At 37.3% G+C, this 24,092-nt stretch overlaps 1 non-coding gene across 1 annotated transcript; it reads right to left on the reverse strand.

The window, feature by feature from the left end:
• Nucleotides 1–2,883: 2,883 nt before the first annotated feature.
• Nucleotides 2,884–2,990, reverse strand: LOC145135068 (small nucleolar RNA R71). Its single transcript, XR_013719548.1, has one exon. It is a non-coding gene; the product is annotated as a small nucleolar RNA R71 (small nucleolar RNA).
• Between the last annotated feature and the right edge of the window lie 21,102 nt (nucleotides 2,991–24,092).

Consider the following 24,092-nt stretch of genomic DNA (forward strand, 5'->3'; position numbering starts at 1 on the left):
CTGACCTAACAGGTCACTAACATATCAATCCCTACGGATCATAAAAGCATAACGTACTGTCTTTCCTGATTCTGATCTAACAGATCATATCCACATGTAGCATACCATAACGATAACAACTAAAAGGTCCGGCCTTGGTGCCTTAGACCCTATCGATATAGTGAGGATAACTCACCTTGCAGATGTCTACTCGGTAGATAAACTTCAACCCTCGGATCACTTGACACAGGCTCCACCACCTATTACCATAGTACAATATACTCATAAGTCCTTAACCTTATAAGGTATTCCATAACCCACTAGTCAACCCCTGGTCAAAGTCAAAGTCCTCAGTCAAGGTCAACAGTCCATGTTGACCTTAACTCGCCGAGTACCCTCGGCTACTCGCCGAGTTCCTTGAAGCACTTTCCAACTCGCCGAGTCATCGAGGTGACTCGTCGAGTTCCTCCGATTCTCGATCAAACTTTAAGGCCACCCGTCGAGTTTCCTTCTTGCAACTCGACGGATACACACGCATACATATCCTGGAGAAAACTCATCCGACTCGCCGAGTTGTTCATACAACTCACCGAGTCTATGGCAATCTTCATCGGACTCGGCGAGTTGCTCATACAACTCGACGAGTCTATGGCAATCTTCATACGACTCGCCGAGTCAACCTTGCGACTCGCCGAGTTCCTTCAGCCCTTAAGCCATACAGACTCATTTAAGCCATGCAATGGCTCCAAATTACAGATCCAAGCTTCTAGAGCATGCTTTTCACGTAAAGTTGCAAACTTTACATGTATGCATGGCTAAAAAGGCTCTTAATGGCAATTCTAAGCTCTTAATGGGGTTTCATGCACAAGGAGGGTCTCAATCACCCCCAAACCCGCAACTTTATGACTCTAGGACTTAGGAAGGGTCCAGATCTGAAGTTACAACTTTAGATCTAGACCATAGCTCCCCATATCAACTCAAAATCCATAAAACCCTAAAACTCATCCAAAAGAAAAGAGATCTAGAAGGAAAGGGAAGTAAAGATTGCAACTTGATACCTCCAGAAGATGCTAGCTGAGGTAAGTTCTGCTTCCCACACCTTCCTTGCTTCAACTCCATTGCTCTTCAAGCTGTTCCCTCCTAGCCAACCTTCTTTCCAAGGCTTAAATCACACCAAGAAGAGTACCACACGAATTAGGGTTTTCACTGAGCTCTCAAAGACTGTAAAGAGGCCAAAGGAGACTGAGGCTCCTTTAAATAGGGTGCAAAACCCCGGGATTTAGGGTTTCCTCTGCCAGCTCCTACTCGTGGAGTCCCTTCATGGACTCGGCGAGTAGGTCACTAAACACGCGTATCAAACCCATTGCTACTCGACGAGTAGGGCAACCAACTCGTCGAGTAGGCCTTGAAACCAATTAAATTCTTATTTAAACAATACATGGGAATCGGGGCGTTACATATATGATGACCAATCATATATTGAATTGAATCAATTAACCAATTTGATCAATCTATTATAAGTATAATTTAAGTCGAACCGAACACTAGTGAGCTTGTTAGTTGATCCGCCTGATCACCGTATGAATGAACTTGTTTGCTAAAGGATTAAGTTAGTGAACATTAACTTGGTCATCTTAGGAATCGGTAACCAATTGAACATTAATCCATTGCACTTCCATAAATTAACCATAATAGCAAGTAAACTGAAGCTAAATGAAAGTCTCTCAAATACCTTGGTTTAAATCGTTTCTTTTTGTTTCTTGCTTTAGTTTGATATTTGTTTTAGTTAATTATTAGTTTAGCTCAGTTAATTAAGTTTCTAATCTTGAAAAACTAGAGAAAAACCTTTTTCTAAATTTATTAGTAATTTAGTTAGTAGTAGGTAAGAAGTAGTTAATAATACCGTTCCTTGTGTTCGATACATGTCTATTGTGTTATACTATCTTCAACAAGGTACAATGCCTTAGGAAATAATTAGTCACGTTGGTAGGATTAACTAGTGCATATTATTTTACACATCAAGTTTTTGGCGTCGTTGTCGGGGAACGGTCCATTTTTAGTTATTTTGAATCTGCTATTTCATTAGGATTTTTATGTTTATTTGCTTTTAAAATTTCGTTTTAGGTTTTTCTTCTTTTTGACTCACCACGTTGTGGTGTCATAACAATTAATTTTCAGATTTTGTTTTTGTTCTTTTTATGCGTTTGATTTGTTTTTATTGCAATAGTTTTTGACCCGTGGAGCAAATACACCTTTGATTCCACCACTTGAAGACCTAGAGTCAGATTTTCGTAAAAACACGGATAAAACCGTAGGAGAATCTGCAACACCAAAGAAATCACCTTTCAAGAATCTCAAATCGGTTTTTAGTAAGAAGAAGGGAAAGCAAGTGGGAGAATCCAGCAAAACACCGAAAGACGAAAGCATTGAGAACAATCCAACGAAAGAGGACGTCGAGTACGAAACAGACAAAGAAGAAGCGAAACCGAATCAGACGAAGATAGTGAACCCGATAACATCATGGCGGACATTGCCGACATTTCCATGGAGGCATACAAGAAAAGAATTTGTGACGACAATGGACCAGGTCTTGTGCAACCCGCCATTCCAGCCACTGCCACATTTCAACTCAAGGGGCACATCCTTGCTGCGATAAAAGAGATTCCATTCACCAGAAAAGATCATGAAGATGCCTAAAAACATCTTGATGAAGTCAGTGACATCGCCGATTACTTCAACATCCCCAATGTTCCACGCAAAACGGTGTTATTAAGAATGCTTCTGGTCACTTTCAAGGGAGCTGCCAAAGATTGGTTGAAGGCACTTCCACCCGGCACAATCACTACATGGGAAAAAATGCGTGAGGAATTCTTGGAACAATTTTGCCCACCTTCAAAGGTGGCAAAACTAAAAAAGGCCATAGCTAACTTTGAGCAACAAATGGGTGATTCGCTATTTGAAGCATGGGAGCACTACAAGGGATTACTTCAAAATTGTCCCCAAAACGATCTTAATGTGCAACAAGAAGTTTCTATATTTTATGATGGGGTAAATGTCACGACAAGGCAACTCCTTGACTCTCAAGGACCATTAACCAAGAAGAATCCTGCTGAAATCAAGGAGCTTATTGAAGAATTCTCTAAACATTCGAGAGAGTACCACAACCCGTGAAATGATGTGGCAAGGGGATCGGAAAATTCGGCTTTGGAGGACATTTTGGCGGTCTTAGCAATGTTGCATAACCGAAAGGTTCAAGCTTTCTACTCGAGCGATGACCGATATGATGAAGATTGGAGAAAACCCAAGAAGAAGTGGTTACCTTATGATGAGTACAAGAAAGCAAAGGAAGAAAAGTACGAACCAAAAGGAAGAGGCTTTTAACAAAAAGTGGAACCACCTCCTGAAAAGGAATCTAATTTCGAGTCAATGTTTACCCGTTATGCAGCCGCATCTGAAAAAAGGCACCATGAAACTAAAGAAGCAATTTGAGAACAACAAGTTTTAATGAAAGATCAGCAAGTTTTACTAAGAAATCAGCAAGATTCAATCCTCAACATTGAAAAACAACTCCGAAAACTAGCTAAGAAATTTAATGAACGAACACCAGGCGGACTTCCAGGAAACACCGAACAAAAGCCGAAGGGAGCTCACATCCAAGAAATTACGACTAGAAGTGGGAAAATTGTTACACATTTGACTCCCATTAACAGAAACAACCCAGATGTTAAGTAGGATAATCGAGAAGAAAGTCAATGAAAAGAGTCTAAACGGTTGCCACAACGTGGTGCTAATGCCACGACGTGGCAGGAACCTGAAAAGAAGAATGATGAACCTGTTAAGCCATAGCGCCCACCGTTGCCCTTTCCAAGTAGAGAAATACAAGTAAAGAATGCAGAAGACTACCTAAAGTTCTTAGATGATATCAAGTGTCTTGAAATCAACATTTCGTTCCTTGAAGCCTTGGCTCAGATGCCAAAATATGCTAAGTTTCTCAAAGACCTCCTAACTAACCAAAAGAAGATGGAGGGATTATCTAAGGTGGTACTAAATGAAACCTGCTCCACTGCAATGCTAAATATGCTACCGAAGAAGATGGGTAATCCAGGAAGCTTAACTCTACCATGCCAATTCAAAAATCTAGCCACTAGCCATGCTATAGCCGACTCGGGAGCAAGTGTTAATTTGATGCCTTACTAGTTCTTCAAGAAGCTTGATCTCCCCGAACCAAGACCAGTCTGCATGGTCATTCATTTGGCAAATAAGACAATGACCTTTCCAAGAGGAATATGTGAAGATTTATTAGTGAAAGTGGACAAGTTTGTTTTAGCATTGTACTTAGTTGTTATTCTGCCCTAATATCCTAATCCAATAATTATAGATATGGTACTTTATATATGTATGTATGTATATGTGTGTGTGTGTGTGTGTGTGTGTGTGTATATATATATATATATATATATATATATATATCTGTGTATGTGTGTGTATCAGAATAATTATGGAATAAAACTATATCAAAAGGAAACGTAAGGATGGGCAATGTACTTCACTATACCATAACTTATGAAGATATCGAAGCAAAGATAATTATTATATATAGGGTTAAGTATATATATATATATATATATATATATATATATATATATATATATATGAATAATTATGTAAGAAAATTACATCAAAGGAAAGTTTCAGTAATTATTGTATATATATGGTAAAAGAGTATATATATATATATATATATATATATATATATATATATGTATATATAAGATTAAATAAACACGTGCTAGTGAGATGTTATTATTCATCCTTTAGTCTGATTAAATTCGACTAACCATGAACCTATAATCGTTAATCTTGCGAGACCCAGAGAGATATGTATAGATTTATACGGGGTTGACACCCCACACGCGATTACTAGCTACAATCCCGGAATGATAACTTTCTTACGTATAAAAATAATGTTATTCGACGTCCAATGAAGCGTCGTGTGGGGTATATATCAGTCCATTGCGTCGATTATAGGGGGTTCAAGGTAATATTGTTCGGAAAACCTTAATTTAAGCCGCCTAGAGGGACGCCTTCAAGTAGTTATATGATTATATAAATGAATAAATATAAGTAATATTTCCTAAAGGAGAGAAAGGTTTTTAAAACAGAAATAGTTTTCGAACAAATAAAAAGATAAAATAGAAAACTATAAAACATGTGAACTCACCAACTTTATGTTGACGTTTTCAAAATAGATGTATTCCTGGGGAGATGAGTGTGGAAGGTAGATTCGAAGGAAGGAAGTCATCATGGAAGTCGTTGGAAGTCATTTCTATTTTTTATGTTTAGTTTATGAATAGGAAGTGTGCTCGAACTATCAAAATAATGTAACCTTGAAATAATTTATAATAAATAAAAGTAATGTCTGTGTTATATTTTTGTGTATTGTTCAATATACCTGCCACTGTGATCCAATATACCTATGTCGCACAGCCTGACGTTTCCGCTACCGACCGGGGGTGTGACAATATGCACGGAGCTCCCTTTAATTTTGGGTATAAACAGGTTCGAATCCTCATGGCTTGGGTCTAGTACTTCTTAGGCATCAGTAGTGAAGCTCTGGAGCATCGGAGAGCCCGGAGAAATAGAGTTTTCAGTTTTGAAGTTCTGTTTGCGCATTGTCCAGTTTTCTGCTAATTAACCATTAAGTTGAGTTAAGTTTTCTATGCATCAAGTATAACTTATATTTATGTTGATAATCATTATTATAAGCTTATAAATAAGATTTATCAGTAATACCAGTCGTTATATGATCGATCTACTTACTGTTAGGGTGCAAAATTATACATGGATTGACTGTGTAATGGTTTGACTTGAGAAGACCCACTAGCACATGTGGGATTGGAGCCTTGTGATATGAGAGATTGAGAGAGAGAGAGAGAGAGAGAGAGAGAGAGAGACTTGTTAGCACCTCTGTAAATAATGGGTTGCCTACCACTAGTAGAGCGTGCTTGAGAGATGTAGTTCATTATGATTAGTGATTGGGATATTCATGTAGAACTAGATCTAGATCGCTTTTTGTACTCATTACTATGATCGAATACATCTTTTAGCACCCAAATCAACATGTTCATTGTGTTCTTACAATTCCGCATGTCAAATCAAATGCTCATAATTCACTGCATTTGGTATCAGAGCGGGTCTTCGAAGATTGAAGTGATTTTTGAAGAAACGGTTCTCGATTTGATAACAATCAACACAATTTGAACGATCTATGGTGAGTCTCTCTGAATCTCTCGGAATTTCTTAAAATCATGCTTAAATTATTGATTTTTGATCATTTTGACTTATTTGATCAAATTTGTTTCAAACTGAATTGTTATTGATCCAATTCATCTTTTCTTTCATTCGGCCCAATTATCATTGATTAAGCCCAAAACAAAGCAAAATCATATTGTTCGATTTAGTCATTCAAAAGCGTAATTAATATTTTGAGGTTACTGTTCATCCTAATTTCCTTTGTGGATCGAATCTGAAAATCATATTTATTTTGTTGATCCCAATTCGCGTGATTAATTTCTTTAATTTGTTAGTGTTCATATTTTGTTTATTCAAGCCCAATGATTCTACAAGTCCAATTATTCAAATTGCTTAAATCCAGATTGTGTTCAGGGCATCATATGGATATCTAGATCCGGTGACTCGCAGTGTTTTTGATTTACGACTATTGAGTCAAATTTCAAATCTAGGTCCCAGTTTTAAATCAAATTCGTGTTCTTATTTCTTATCTCATAAATCGATTTTCTTATTCAAATTCATATGTTCGATTTGATTTCATATTCAAATTTTCTTGATTTTTGTTGTTTGATATCTTAGTCATTGCGTCTTTCTTATTGAGTATATCAAATGTGACGATACGTGTTATACTTGATTCAATCGATTTGGAGTCGTAATCATATATTTCTCCTACGAATGATTATATTGGTGAGAATATATTTTTGATAAATCGATGTTGACGAACTCAAATCTTGATGAATGGTCGTAGAATTATTTTCTTTGTCAAAATTGAAGTTGATTCTTTGGTCTTGTTTCGATGAGCTTAAAAAGGTTTCCGATGATTAATCATAACAATTCAAGAATCTGATGAATTTGTTGAAATAGAAAGGTCAACAGAAAAAGTCAAAATTTCTTTATAACGAAGATCTGTATTGATGATTGGTCTTGAAATTGAAATTTGTTGTGTGTTGTTGATCTCATAGTCGGAATGAAGTAATGAAGTTTTCATAGTTCGAGTTTGGAATAGCAATCGAAACGAAGGCTGTTGTGAACTCGAAATTGATCTGGGTCTCACAAGTAATGTTGTGATTTGTGCGTTGACTGGATTCGCAAGCATCATTCTCGCAATCGATAAGATGGCATCACAAATTTGGTATCGATTTTGATTGTGCTCATAGCGATGACTTGGGATATCAGATATCCCGATAACAAGTAGTTCAAATTGCAAGTGGTGTCAATTGTGAAATTTTGATAACGAATACTCAAATGGAGATGTTTCGTATTAAGTGGGTCAAAGGCAGGATTGATTGATACTCGAAAGTTCAAAAATCGAAAGTTAAACAAATGGTTGGGTTTTATGGTCGAAAGCTAGAAAGCAAAAGAAACTGTTACTAGGTCTTGGATTTCGACTACAATTGGGATTGTAAGATTGAAAGTTTGGGACATAGAGCTTGATAATCGAATGTTTGAAAAAGAGATGAAAATTGAAAGATAAGTTTTGACTAGAATAGTCGAAATCAATTTGGTTACAGTCGAAACCTGGCATTGTGAAGTGTGTGAATTTCGATTGTTGTTTGCAAACAACAAGTATCGAAAGGCATGCTTGGAATCAAAATTTGAGGTCCATGGTCGAAAGCTTGGAATAAGATCAAACAGTCTAAAATGAAAGCTTGAAATCGAAAGTGGTTATGCTTGAGTCGAAAGTGGATTTGAGGGCTTGGTAACGAAAGTTAACTTTCAAGTCGAAAGTTTGAACTGGTTTCATGGAGTCGAAAGTGAAGATTTCGACTTTTCTGGGTGTGTTCGTGTCCAAACTGCAACTGGAACAAAGGGGAAGATGATACCAATATTTCACAATTTGTCATTAAAATTTCAGTAAAATTACTCTTTTTACCCAGAAAACAAAAACTTGTCAAATATTGAAGATTTTTTTTGAGATTATTCGGCAAATGACCAAAATGTAGGGTGACTTTGAAGAAAAATAACCACAAAAATGAAGATTTCAGAAAATAACCACAGGTTCCGCAGAGGGGGTTCTGCGGAACCATAAACACATCTGCAGAATGTGAACACCTCTGCGGATCTTGGTTTTTTTCCTTTTTTTTCGATTTTTCGTTTTTTTTGTTTTCGATTATTAATATTATTTTTTTTTAATCACATAAAGTATTATGTGATTATTATGTAAAAAAAAATTGTTTTCGTTTTTCCTTTTTCTTATTTAATTACCCGTTTATAAAAGTTGTGTGTTTAATAAAAATTATACAAATATTATATGGTTTTTATAAAATTACACACCGGTATTCTGAATAATAAACATACTTTAAGTAGGTTACAAAACATACTTTAGAAAACATAAACATACAACCTTCATAATAAACATACTTTGAAATAAACTTCATTAAAGTTTCTGCGGATCCTCTATAGCTCTGCGGAATCTTTGTTTTTTGATTTTTAAATTTTTTTTTTCTTTTTTTCGTTTTTTTTGCGTTCATTTTCGTTTATTAATATTATTTTTTTTTTAAATACACTAATACCTTATGTGATTATTATGTAAAAAATTTGACAAAAAAAGTTAAAAATAATGAAATGTTTTATGTAATACGTTTGCTACTAATGTATGTTTTCCATGTATTTTTACTGTTTTGTTTTTTATGTTCTATGGAATAAAGTAGAAGTTAACTCAACTGGTTTCGTAAATAACCTAACACAAACCAAATACATATAAATAACGTAATACAAACCGGTGCATATAAATAACCTAATTAAAATTATACAAATATTCCATGTTTTTTATAGGTTACAAAACATACTTTAGAAAACATAAACATACAACCTTCATAATAAACATACTATGAAATAAACTTCATTCATTCAAATCGAACCACAGAAACTTTGATTTGTTTTCGTATTTCGTCCATGGGTTTTCTGTTGCTTGTGTCCCTAGGTTTGCTGTCACTTGCGTCCATCGGTTATCCGCAGAGGTGTACACTGACCCGCAAAGGTATATATTGATCCGCAGAGGTGTACACTGATTCGCAGATGTGTACACTGATCCGCAGAGGTGTACACTGATCCGCTGATAACAATTCTGTGGATTCCCAAACAGTTCTGTGGACTGATATTAAACATAAGTTCATTATTTTTAACCTTTTTTTGTAAATTTTTTTACATAAAACATAAGGTATTAGTGTATTAAAAAAACTAATATTAATAAACGAAAACAAAAAATAGAAAAAACGAAAAATTAAAAAACTCAAGATCCGCAGAGGTGTTTCGGTTCTTCAGAGGCAAACGTATTACATAAAACATTTCATTATTTTTAACATTTTTTTATAGAATTTTTTACATAATAATCACATAACGTATTAGTGTATTTAAAAATATATATATTAATAAACGAAATGAACGCAAAAAAAACGAAAAAATGAAAAAAAAAATTAAAAAAATCAAAAACAAAGATTCCGCAGAGTTGTAGAGGATCCGCAGAGCCTTCAATGAAGTTTATTTCAAAGTATGTTTATTATGAAGGTTGTATGTTTATGTTTTCTAAAATATGTTTTGTAACCTACTTAAAGTATGTTTATTATTCAGAATACCGGTGTGTGTAATTTTATAAAAAAACATAGAATGTTTGTATAATTTTTATTAAACACACAATTTTTATAAAGGGGTGATTAAATAAGAAAAACGAAAAACGAAAACAAATTTTTTTTACATAATAATCACATAATACCTTATGTGATTAAAAAAATATTAATAAACGAAAAAAAAACAAAAAAACGAAAAAAAAATGAAAAAACCAAGATCCGCAGAGGTGTTCACATTCCGCAGAGGTGTTTATGGTTCCGTAGAACCCCCTCTGCGGAACCTATGGTCATTTTCTGAAATCTTCATTTTTGTGGTCATTTTCTTCAAAATCACCCTACATTTTGGTCATTTGCCGAATAAGCTCTTTTTTTGGGATTTTCAAAAAGTGGTCATTTTTGCAATTATTTTTCAGCAATATGAACTATTTTGTTCATTTTTGGTCCAAGTAAATCCGTGAAGATCACTTTTCGACTAGAAGTGAAAATTTTTGTCGATTTTTCGGATTTGTGCAAAACGTTTATGCCACATGTGAAAGGGGAGTTTTGTATGGAAAATTCTAAATTGAGCATTTTCTCATTCCCTTTTCAGTTTTATAATCATATTTCGATTATAAAAAGGGAAAGAGATTTGAATATGAGAATTCGAAAGTTGTGAATTTTTCATATTAGGCGAATTTGAAGACCGATGTGACCTTGAGAAAGAGAAGTTTATGAAGTGATTTGAATTGGGAATTCTGAAGTGATTTGGGTTTTTCCCGGTTCATGAAGGGTTTGGACATAATGACAATTTTTGTGGGTGTGTTTTTATGCTCAAAGTTGGGTAATTGATTGTGGAAATTTGGATACTCCAAATTACATTTTAATGCTCGGATTGTAATGTCTCACAATGTAACGCCCGTGTTTCTAGGCTAGGTATTAATATTGACATAATAGTCTAGGTTAACCTTTGTAACTCATTTTGAAGAAATGAAAAGGAATTATGTGAATATTATGTCAATTATGTGTTTTATGCTTTATTATTAGGATTTAATTAATTAAGAATAAAAATGAGCGTCGAAAATAAATATTAGATAAAGCCGATATCTATTAAGAAAATTGTAGTGGGCGTGACAAGGATTACGGATATATAAAGAATACCGAAATCCGAGTTATAACGAAAAAGTTATGACATGTCGAAGTTTCGCGACAAAACCGGCACGGTGTCGAATGTCGTAAAAAGTGAGTTTTTGATAAACTACTCTTTAGCCTTAGTGATCTAAACGAAAGTCGTAGTGTTCGTTAAACCGAGAGTGTGCATAAAAAGAACGCCCAAATCTGACTTCGTATGAGGAAGTTATGATTTTTCTAAGTTTCAGCTTAGCAATAGACAGCTAAAAACTCGAATTTTAGATCGAGTGATTTTTAGCCGATACAACCTAAACGAGAATCGAAGGTCTCGTCAATAGTAGTATAACAGTAAAAAGACAGACGAAAACGGACGTCGGATGAAGAAGTTATGAATTTTTAACGGATTTCCTGTCCCGGTCTGTTAAAAATAATAATATAAAAATTAAATTCAAAATTAGCCGACGAAGTCTAAACGAAAGTTGTAGAGCGTAATTTTACCTACGTGTGCATATAAAGAACGTCAAAAACGGAGCTCGTATGCGAAAGTTATGGATTTTAGAAGTTTTTGCACAAAAATCGAGAATTTCGCATGGTGGACTTCGGCCACGTCACCCTCGCTCATAACGCGCCACGTGTCCGAAATTGCTGAGTCACCGAAGCCAGCTGGCGAGGCGTGTCGCCTGCCCTCGCATCCGAAGCGCGGTCCAGTAGGAGTCCGACGCGTGCCCTTGCTTGACGTGTCCGAGCTTCGCACATAGCGCCACGACCGAACCCTCGGACCTAGACCTCGGTCCAATCAGAGGCCAACAGCTCACCCCTCGCACGTGCGAGCCACCTGCCCTCGCTTCGGATCTGCTGACGCGTGGAGTCTTCTCAGCCCTTTGATCAGAAGCCTCGCCCCTATAAATAGAAGGGTGCGAGACCTCCCGGGTATATTTTGGAAACTTGTCATTTTTAACCCCTTAAACAATATTTCTTTCATTCCAACTTCCCCCAAAGCCCCGGTATCATACCAAACACCCGAAATATGCCCCGAAGTGCCTGAGAAGCCCGAGAAATTTATCTTTTCGGTTTTGAAGCCCAACCCTCGCAGATCCCGGTTTCTCAATAAAACTCCCGGTTTTATTAGAAACGATCGTTTTAGGAAACGAAGTGCTGCCCGATTATCATTAAATCAAGTGAGTGTGTAGTCACCTTCATCTTACACCTAGATATGAAGTATTTTCTATAAAATACGTGCTATGTGTAATTATATTATTTTTTTAGTTGAGGTGACTGTTGAATAGATGTTTTATACAAGTTTTAAACTGTATATGTATTTTTATCTACAAATATGTTGGGTAAAACATGGGTAGATAGTTGATGTGTGATGAAATAAAATGATGAGAGGCCTCGATGTGATTGTGATCCAGTCATCTAGCGGAGTATGGATGACAACCACGGACTTTTCTAGACAGTCCAGTGGAACGCGCAGGCTCGCAACCTGTAGGTGTTAATGAGCTTGGGTGTTCATTTGCTGTACTCCATCCCCCACATGGTTGCCTTATTTGACATAAATTGCTGGGAAAACCCCAAAGCAGTGTTGTCGCCCCGATGAAAATCCTTAGGCTAGGTCCCTTGTGATAGGTGTTTAGGGACGTAAAGTGAGGATAACGGGAATGGGTAATCAGGGTTATTGTTGATTGATGAACTTAATAAGTTTATTATTATTGTGGGTTGAAAACCCTATATGCTCACCAGGCTCCCAAGCCTGACCCACTCAGCTTTTTATGTTACAGGTAGTGGACCCCGAGCATATTCGGATGATGATGAGAGATTTTTGGATTATAGGCCAGTAGTTGTAAATAACTGTTGTAAGGCTTATAATGTCTTGTTTATGCTTTTGATCTGTATCGGAACATGACATCCCGAGGTTTTGATATGAAATGAAATTATATATTTCTTAAAGAAAGGTTTTGACCGAGAAATTAGGGGATGTCACAGTTCCGCAACATGTTTTGTTTTGGGGACCAATTCCGCAACATCTTTTAAAAGGATATCTCTGACTTTATTTTAAAAAGCATAAATTAAATCGGTCTTTTCTGGCCGAGAAATTAGGGGATGTCACAGTTGGTATCAGAGCATTAGTTTAAGCGAACTAGGAATTTGTAGGATTTCTAAACTTAAACTTAGAATGCTAAGTGATGATTGTGAGATGAGTGTCTACCATATTTTAGACACGAGCACTAGTTTATTTTAGGAAAGATGCCTAAAATGCTTTTATGTGCTAAATGTTATATGTTTGCCATATATGCCATTATTTGTTCGGATCTATGGTCTGTTACCGACCGGATCTGGAAACCTTATGTGTTTAGGATTCTAAGTGTACGATTACGATATTAGAACTAACATGTAAACGTTTTGGAGTGATAAGGGAATTTAAATACCTATCGAGGATAAAGACCTAAATTCGCCTTATTCGGTATATAGATTATAATGGCAAGAACTCGCAGTGGAGTTGGAAATGCAAACGGAAACAGGAATTAACAACCTCAACCCCAAGTAGTTGAGCAAGTACCTGTTGTAGGAGCTGCACCTGAGCCAATGACGATGGCTGGGGTAAAAGCAATGATGCAGATGATGTTGGATCGCCAAATGGAGGAGACAAGGCGATTACTACAACAGAATAGGGAAGAAACTACGATACCTGTTGAACAGCCCGAATTGAATGAAGGGCAATCAGTAGGAGGGAACTACAGTGGGACTCTTGGTCAAGCCAACCCACCGATAGTTAGACAAAACAACCAGGATGGAGGAGTTGATGAACGTGGATGCAAATACAAAGATTTCATGCCATCCAAAGCACCGTGTATATCTGGAAGTCCGACACCGGTGGAAGTCATGAATTGGATCACCGAAATGGAGACAATGTTTGAAAGTTGTGAGTGCAGCAACAAACAGAAGACCGCACTTGCAATTCCTCTGTTAAAATCTGGTGTATTGAGCTGGTGGAAGTTACTAGCTGATTCGATGCCCAAGGGAGAAGCTAGCAAGATGTCTTGGGAAGACTTTGTGGTACAACTGAAGTTGCAATACTGCTCTGAGCAGGATCTTCTGGAAATCAACAATGAGTTCCAGAATATGAAGAAGGGAAAGATGAGCTTTACTGAATACGCTGGTAGTTTTACGGAAAAGATGAAGCTTGTTCCTTACCTAGTTACAACTGAACTCTCCAAGGTCAACAAGTTTGCCCTCGGATTACCAGCGGACTTTGGTCCGATGGTCAAGCAAGCAACCACTTTGAAAGCCGCCATCTGGGCTGCTAAGAATGTTGAGACTCAGATCAGAGAGAAAGGTCTGGAGAGGGCAGAAGTTGGCGAAAAGAGAAAGTTTGAAGGAACTTCAGGTTCCAACAAGAAAAGCAAATTCTCAAAGTATAAGAAGTTTGGAGGAGGAGGAGGCGAAGTGAAATGGTGTGAGAAGTGCAAGAAAAAGCACTCTGGGAAATGTAGTGAGGGGGTGACTTGCTACAAATGTGGAAAAGCTGGGCATTATGCCAACGAGTGTCCGTCCAACAAGAGGGTATGCTTTGTATGTAACGAAGAAGGGCACGTTTTGAAAGACTATCGGAAGAAGAAGGATGCAGCAAAGCCCAATCTTCTACCAAAGCCGAAGGCGAGAGCCTTTCAGATGACACTTGAAGCTGCGAAAGAAGAAGCCGATGTCGCTTCAGGTACCTTTCTCGTAAACGAATTGTCTGCCCAAATTTTGTTTGATTCTGGAGCCAATTACTCCTTTATTTCGCATGAATTTGGTAGAAAACTAGCTTTGCCTGTTGATAGACTAGTTAATGCTTTATTAGTCGAGATTGCCAGTGGCATGTTTGTACCTGTTAGCCATCGTATGAAAAACATCTTCATTGACTTGAATGGGAATAAGTTCCACGAGGAATTATTGTCTATCGAGTTAAATGGATTCGACATAGTTTTAGGAATGGATTGGCTTAGCGCCAATGATGCTGAAATATTGTGTAGGAAGAAGATAGTAAAAGTAAACCCGCCAGGGAAAGAATCGTTTATGGTGTATGGAGACAAACGCAGAGTAAACTCTGGAATCATTTCCCTAATGAAAGCCAGAAAGTGTTTGGCCAAGGGATGTACATCATATCTAGCGTTCCTGATCGATGCTAAGAAGGAAAAGAAGGAGGTGCAGAATATTCTGGTGGTGTGTGATTATCCGGAAGTCTTTCCCGAAGATCTACCCGGATTGCCCCCTGATCGACAAGTAGAATTCCGTATCCACTTGTTACCAGGAACGACGCCGATAGCAAAAGCACCGTATCGATTAGCACCAACAGAGATGAAAGAACTTATGACACAACTTCAGGAGTTATTGGACAAAGGTTTTATTCGACCTAGTTCATCACCCTGGAGAGCCCCGGTGTTATTTGTAAAGAAGAAAGATGGGAGCATGAGAATGTGCATCAATTACAGGGAGCTGAATAAAGCAACAATAAAGAACAAGTACCCGTTGCCGAGGATTGATGATCTGTTCGATCAGTTGCAAGGTTCGAGCTATTTCTCGAAGATCGATCTTAGGTCAAGATATCATCAACTAAAGGTGAGAGAGCAGGATATCGAAAAGACTGCATTCAAAACAAGATATGGACACTATGAATTTTTGGTTATGTCGTTCGGACTAACCAATGCTCCAGCGACTTTCATGGATTTGATGAACAGGGTTTGTAAACCATACATTGATAAATCTGTGATAGTATTCATAGATGATATCTTGATTTATTCGAAAAGCAAGCAGGAGCATGACAAGCATCTGCGTGAAGTGCTAGAAGTTCTGAAAAAGGAGAAGTTGTATGCAAAGTTCTCCAAATGTGAATTTTGGATTCAAGAAGTCCAATTTTTAGGTCACGTGGTTAACCAAGAAGGAATAATGGTTGACCCAGCAAAGATTGAAGCTATGATGAAGTGGGAACAACCAAAAAGTCCTACGGATATTCGAAGCTTTTTAGGATTAGCTGGATATTATCGAAGATTTATCCAAGGCTTTTCTTCGATTGCTACTCCATTAACAGCTTTGACCCACAAAGGAGCTACTTATACTTGGAATGAGAAGCATAAGGAAGCGTTTGAGAATTTAAAGAAGAGATTGTGTGAAGCACCGATTCTTTCGTTACCTGAAGGAGTTGATGACTTCGCAGTTTATAGATGCCTCTGGAGTTGGGTTAGGTTGTGTTCTGACCCAAAGGGATAAAGTGATAGCGTATGCATCGAGGCAATTGAAAGAGCATGAAAAGAACTACCCCACTCATGATCTGGAGTTGGCAGCGGTAGTATTCGCCTTAAAGATATGGAGGCACTATCTTTATGGTACTAAATTCAAACTTTTCACTGATCATAAGAGTCTTCAATATCTCTTTAATCAGAAAGAATTGAACATGAGGCAACAGCGCTGGCTAGAATTACTCAAGGACTACGACTGTGAGATACTTTACCACCCTGGTAAAGCAAATGTTGTTGCTGATGCTCTCAGTCGGAAGGTAAATCTTGAAAAGAAAAGGCCAAGAGCGTTGAGAATTAAAGTTGTCTCGACAATTGTGGAAAGTATAAAGAAAGCTCAGGAGGAAGCTTTAGAGAAAAATGACCGAAAGGAGGAACGTTTGGGTAAAACGTTAGTGTTTGATACAAACGGTCAAGGACTGAAGGTATTCAAAGATAGGATTTGGGTACCTAAGACGGGAGGAGTAAGAGATCTTCTGATGGAAGAAGCTCACAAGACCATGTACACGATTCATCCCGGCAGTACAAAAATGTATAGGGATCTAAAACCCTATTACTGGTGGCCGACGATGAAGCTCGATGTTGCTAAGTATGTGGCCGAGTGTGTAACTTGTGCTAGGGTTAAGGCACAACATCAGAAACCGTACGTGAGTTTAGAATCTTTACCTGTACCCATGGGTAAATGGGAAGACATTACTATGGATTTTGTGACTAAACTGCCCAGAACAAGGAACGGTCACGACATGATTTGGGTGGTCGTTGATCGCTTCACTAAGAGTGCGCATTTCATAGCAGCCAACGAGAAATGGTCTATGGATAAACTTGCGAATTCTTACGTGAAGGAAATTGTGAGGCTTCACGGTGTTCCATTAACGATTGTATCTGACCGTGATAGCCGTTTTGCCTCAAGGTTTTGGAGGAGTCTACAAGAGGAATTGGGTACCAAGTTGTGTTTGAGTACAGCTTACCATCCGCAAACTGATGGTCAAAGCGAACGAACAATTCAAACGTTGGAGGATATGCTGAGAGCATGTACCCTGGAATTCCAAGGTAACCGGGATGAACACTTACCTCTAGTAGAATTTTCCTATAATAATAGATTCCATTCGAGCATCAAGATGGCACCTTATCACGCTTTGTATGGAGAAAAGTGTCGAACGCCGTCATGTTGGCTGGAGGCTGGGGAAAAGCAGTTTGTGGGACCTGAAATAATCCATCAGACTGCTGAAAAGTTGAAAGTGATTAGGGAAAGGATGTTGACAGCTCAAGATCGACAAAAGAGCTATGCTGACAAGAAAAGACAACCGATATCATTTGAAGTTGGAGATTCGGTTTTACTTAAAGTCTCGCCGTGGAAGGGACTTATAAGATTTGGTAAAAGGGGAAAATTGAGTCCAAGGTTTATTGGACCATTTAAAGTTTTTCAGAGGATCGGGAATCAAGCTTACAAGCTAGAATTACCGGAAGAACTGGAGGGTATTCATAATACCTTTCATGTGTGTTACTTAAGAAAGTTCACGGGAGATGTGCCCGACATAACTCCAATTTCTGAATTAAGGTTGGATGAAAACAAGAGGTTAATTGAAGAACCTGAGGCAATCGTTGACCGTAAGACTAAGAAGTTGCGACGCAAGATGGTCGATTTAGTGCTTGTGCGTTGGAAGCATACGAATGGGCCAAATCTCACCTGGGAAATGGAGAGTGACATGATGAGTCGCTACCCGCATTTGTTTGCTGATGTGTGATTCCGGGGACGGAATCATCCTAAGGGGGAGAGAATTGTAACGCCCGTGTTTCTAGGCTAGGCATTAATATTGACATAATAGTCTAGGTTAACCTTTGTAACTCATTTTGAAGAAATGAAAAGGAATTATGTGAATATTATGTCAATTATGTGTTTTATGCTTTATTATTAGGATTTAATTAATTAAGAATAAAAATGAGCGTCGAAAATAAATATTAGATAAAGCCGATATCTATTAAGAAAATTGTAGTGGGCGTGACAAGGATTACGGATATATAAAGAATACCGAAATCCGAGTTATAACGAAAAAGTTATGACATGTCGAAGTTTCGCGACAAAACCGGCACGGTGTCGAATGTCGTAAAAAGTGAGTTTTTGATAAACTACTCTTTAGCCTTAGTGATCTAAACGAAAGTCGTAGTGTTCGTTAAACCGAGAGTGTGCATAAAAAGAACGCCCAAATCTGACTTCGTATGAGGAAGTTATGATTTTTCTAAGTTTCAGCTTAGCAGTAGACAGCTAAAAACTCGAATTTTAGATCGAGTGATTTTTAGCCGATACAACCTAAACGAGAATCGAAGGTCTCGTCAATAGTAGTATAACAGTAAAAAGACAGACGAAAACGGACGTCGGATGAAGAAGTTATGAATTTTTAACGGATTTCCTGTCCCGGTCTGTTAAAAATAATAATATAAAAATTAAATTCAAAATTAGCCGACGAAGTCTAAACGAAAGTTGTAGAGCGTAATTTTACCTACGTGTGCATATAAAGAACGTCAAAAACGGAGCTCGTATGCGAAAGTTATGGATTTTAGAAGTTTTTGCACAAAAATCGAGAATTTCGCATGGTGGACTTCGGCCACGTCACCCTCGCTCATAACGCGCCACGTGTCCGAAATTGCTGAGTCACCGAAGCCAGCTGGCGAGGCGTGTCGCCTGCCCTCGCATCCGAAGCGCGGTCCAGTAGGAGTCCGACGCGTGCCCTTGCTTGACGTGTCCGAGCTTCGCACATAGCGCCACGACCGAACCCTCGGACCTAGACCTCGGTCCAATCAGAGGCCAACAGCTCACCCCTCGCACGTGCGAGCCACCTGCCCTCACTTCGGATCTGCTGACGCGTGGAGTCTTCTCAGCCCTTTGATCAGAAGCCTCGCCCCTATAAATAGAAGGGTGCGAGACCTCCCGGGTATATTTTGGAAACTTGTCATTTTTAACCACTTAAACAATATCTCTTTCATTCCAACTTCCCCCAAAGCCCCGGTATCATACCAAACACCCGAAATATGCCCCGAAGTGCCCAAGAAGCCCGAGAAATTTATCTTTTCGGTTTTGAAGCCCAACCCTCGCAGATCCCGGTTTCTCAATAAAACTCCTGGTTTTATTAGAAACAATCGTTTTAGGAAACGAAGTGCTGCCCGATTATCATTAAATCAAGTGAGTGTGTAGTCACCTTCATCTTACACCTAGATATGAAGTATTTTCTATAAAATACGTGCTATGTGTAATTATATTATTTGTTTAGTTGAGGTGACTGTTGAATAGATGTTTTATACAAGTTTTAAACTGTATATGTATTTTTATCTACAAATATGTTGGGTAAAACATGGGTAGATAGTTGATGTGTGATGAAATAAAATGATGAGAGGCCTTGATGTGATTGTGATCCAGTCATCTAGCGGAGTATGGATGATGACCACGGACTTTTCTAGACACTCCAGTGGAACGCACAGGCTCGCAACCTGTAGGTGTTAATGAGCTTGGGTGTTCATTTGCTGTACTCCATCCCCCACATGGTTGCCTTATTTGACATAAATTGCTAGGAAACCCCCAAAGCAGTGTTGTCACCCCGATGAAAATCCTTAGGCTAGGTCCCTTGTGATAGGTGTTTAGGGACGTAAAGTGAGGATAACGGGAATGGGTAATCAGGGTTATTGTTGATTGATGAACTTAATATGTTTATTATTATTGTGGGTTGAAAACCCTATATGCTCACCAGGCTCCCAAGCCTGACCCACTCAGCTTTTTATGTTACAGGTAGTGGACCCCGAGCATAGTCGGATGATGATGAGAGATTTTTGGATTATAGGCCAGTAGTTGTAAATAACTGTTGTAAAGCTTATAATGTCTTGTTTATGCTTTTGATCTGTATCGGAACATGACATCCCAAGGTTTTGATATGAAATGAAATTATATATTTCTTAAAGAAAGGTTTTGACAAACTTTTATCATGTTTTGTTTTGGGGACCAATTCCGCAACATCTTTTAAAAGGATTTCTCTGACTTTATTTTAAAAAGCATAAATTAAATCGGTGTTTTCTGGCTGAGAAATTAGGGGATGTCACACACACTCTAGAACCAAGATTAGAAAATCTTTGAAGAATTGAAGATTTAATGCTCATTTCTACATTTGTCACGCTTGAGGATTCGTTCGTGAAGTTTCTCTTTTGGAGATTGAAGTTGAGTAATCCATTCCTAACTTTGAGGGGGGATGCTAGGGTGTAAAGTTATACATGGATTGAGTTTGTAATGGTTTGACTTGAGAAGACCCACTTGCACATGTGGGATTGGAGACTTGTGACATGAAAGAGAGAGAAAGAGAGAGAGAGAGAGAGAGAGAGAGAGAGAGAGAGAGAGAGAGAGAAAGAAAGAAAGAAAGAAAGAGAGAGAGAGAGAGAGAGAGAGAGACTTGTTAGCACATCTATAAATAGTGGTTTGCATACCACTAGTAGAGTGTGCTTGAAAGATGTAGTTCATTGTGATTAGTGATTGTGATATTTATGTAGAACTAGATCTAGATCCCTTATTGTACTCGTTACTATGATCGAATATATCTTTTAGCACCCAAATCACCATGTTCATTTTGTTCTTACAATTATGCATGTCAAATCAAATGCTCATAATTCACTAGACTTATGGGAATAATGACAATGTAAGATTAGTGAGGTTTTTAAAATGGATATTCTGAATAGTATATCTTTAAATGCCAAACGGATCCTACATCTGATACGATTTTACCTGGTTATTTCTTATCAACTATAAGTTAGTGCTTCATTTGGGATTATTGATAAATCTAAGAAACAATAATTATAAACACAAATAATAGAAATGATGACTAAACGTAATAATATTTATATTTGGAGCGCATACTTAACTAAAAGTCATTCACCTTTAACAGGTGAGTGAATAGTTACTTTCATCTTACACACATATATAAAGTATTTAACTGCTTAAAATCTATATGTGCTTATTTTACTGTATTTACAATACTTGTGTTATATATGATTTTACTTGGTTTAGATCATGTTTTTATTAAAAGTACTCAATTATTTATTTTATTATACTTAAATTATTGTTGGGTAGAAAAGGGTTGAGAAGAGTAAAATAAAGATGAGAGCTTATGACCGGCGCATGGGCGGCTCAATCATTTTGGGGGCTCTAAGCGAGCCAAAAATTTGGGGCCTTTTGGCCTTTACTATACTCGGAAATCGAAAAGGGATGAGATTAATATTTCGCAGTAATCAGAATCTATAGAAGAATTCAAATTCGTTTCAGTTTCATGAGTGCAGCGATCGTTGATTTATTCTTCTACTTCATTTATTTTGTGGTTACCGGATTGGATTTTTTAATGGACTAAACATTTGGACTTTGGAGAATATGGGGCCCCTTAGAATTGGGGGCCCTAAGCCCTACCTTAAAAAATCTCTACATAGAGCCGGCCCTGGACCGGCGTTGTACTTTTGTACTACTGAGACTAGTCATCTAGCATAGTATAGTTGACGACTATAGACTATTCTAGACAGTCCAGTGGAACACTAGCAGACTCACAATCTGTAGGTGTTAATGAATCATATTATCAGGGAGTATGGATTGTGTGTTAATTCGAGTACTCTATCACCCTCATGGTTGCCTTATTGACATATATTGCTACGGAACCCTCGAAGTGGTATTGGCTGCTCGTTGCTTATAGTGATCCGTTAGGATAGGTCCCTTGATATTATTATTTTAGGATCAGTGAGTGAGAATAACAGGAATACGTAATCGGGTTAATTGTTTAGTGTGATATATATATATATATATATATATATATATATATATATATATATATATATATATATATATATATATATATATATATAAGATTTAATTATTTTATTGTGGGTTAAAAACCCTATGTCCTCACCAGGCTCCCAAGCCTGACCCATTCAGTTTATTTGTATCACAGGTAGCGGTAAGAATGATATGGAGTGAGTGATTGTATTTGTGAAGTGTTAATGAATCATATTATCTAGGAGTATAGATTATGTATTCATTCAAGTACTCTATCTATCTCATGGTTGCCTTATTGACATATATTGCTATGGAACCCCCAAAGTTGTATTCTCTGCTCGTTGGTTACAATGATCCTTTAGGATAATTCCTTTGAGATTATCATTTTTGGATCAGGGAGTGACAATAACAGGAATGGGTAATCAGGTTAATTGTTTGGTGTGAAATATATATATATATATATATATATATATATATATTTAAAAGATTTAATTATATTATTTTGGGTTGCAAACCCTATGTGCTCACCAGGCTCCCAAGTCCGACCCACTCAGTTTACTTTTATCACAGGTAGCAGTAAAAATGATATGGAGTGATTGTATATGTCAAGTGTTAAAGGAGATTTAGGCCATTAATAATAAAGTGTTGTAAAGCTTGTAAAGACTAGTTTATGCTTATGTTTTTGTATCAGTGTTGATATCTAAGGCTTTTAATATTAAAATGTTTCTTAAATATGTTTTTAACTCTGATTTATATTTAAAGAAAATATTTTGGGACAAATTCTGCAATATGATATTCTACAAAAGGATACTCTTTTTTAAATAAGCATAAATAAAAGTTTTATTTGGCCAAGAAAATTAATGATGTCACAATTTTCCTGTCAACAGAAGTAGTTGAAATCGAGAGGATGAACTTAATTTATCATTGGGAAATGAATTATTAGAATATTTAGGAATGAATTCACTTTTCAAAAGGATTTGGAATCAGGATTTTATGACGATGGGTTAGAACGAACTTCCGAAAGAAGGGAATTTAACAGAGGATGGAGATGGCAATGACTCATCAACACCACCACTATTATTTCATTAACTCTCCACCTAGAAATTTTGAGATATGAATAATGTGTTTGATAATACCACAAATCTGATTAATGATGATGGTGGTGGTGGGAAGAGGAAGAAGGGCCATCGTTAAGAAGGGGTGGTCGTTGTTTATTTAGGGTGTTCTGAGAGATGACAGTGATAGTGGTTGGTGGTAGGAGGGTGTCGTTGGGAACTATGGAAAGTGAGAGGCGGTGGTGGATTACGATGAAGATGAATTGATGTGGTGATAAGAAAGATTATTTTGGTCTTTTTTTATTGAATAAATATATCAGGGAAATTGAGTAATCTAATCTTTTTTGGGTGTTTTTTATAAATATAGCTTTTTTTAAATTGACCACTTATTTCGGAATGGGGCATTCCGGAACATATATCAGACAAATTTTCTGGTGGGTCAGCCCATTACCATGGATCCGGAATTTCCATTTCGGACTACCCGTTCGAGTTCCAGATCAAAATTTTGAATTTCAAATTTTGGAATATAATTTTAAAAAATTTGGACCTTCGTCTTTATTCCGTATTTTGCTCCGACTTCAGATTCCAATTCCGACACGCGATTCTGGATATTTCGACTTTCGATTCTGATCTCCGACACGTAAGTCCGATCTCTGACACGCAACTATGACATGGAAGAAGAGCACTACAACCTCGTTATTTTACGGGTATGTTCTTCGTATTCTCTTTACATAGTTTTCTTGTTTGTTTAAGGTTCCTATTCTTCTACTGTTACTGTTCTGGAATTCGTAGAACACCTCCGGAATGAACTGAAAACGTTCTGAAGTTTAAATTAAAGATGTCATTGTTGTAGGACCAACTGAAAAGAAGTTTATATGTTTAGATATTTTTGATTTACATCGAAATATAGTGTTCTGGATCTTAAAAGTTCATTCCAGAAGCCTCCGGAACGCGATGAACTACTCCGGAACACGATGAACTCGTCTGGAACATGAGGAACTGGTCCGGAATATTGATCATTTTCTTTTTG

The sequence above is a fragment of the Lactuca virosa genome, chromosome 8 (genome assembly GCF_052849685.1).
Source record: "Lactuca virosa cultivar CGN04683 chromosome 8, Lactuca_virosa_CGN04683_v6, whole genome shotgun sequence".
Taxonomy (NCBI): domain Eukaryota; kingdom Viridiplantae; phylum Streptophyta; class Magnoliopsida; order Asterales; family Asteraceae; genus Lactuca; species Lactuca virosa.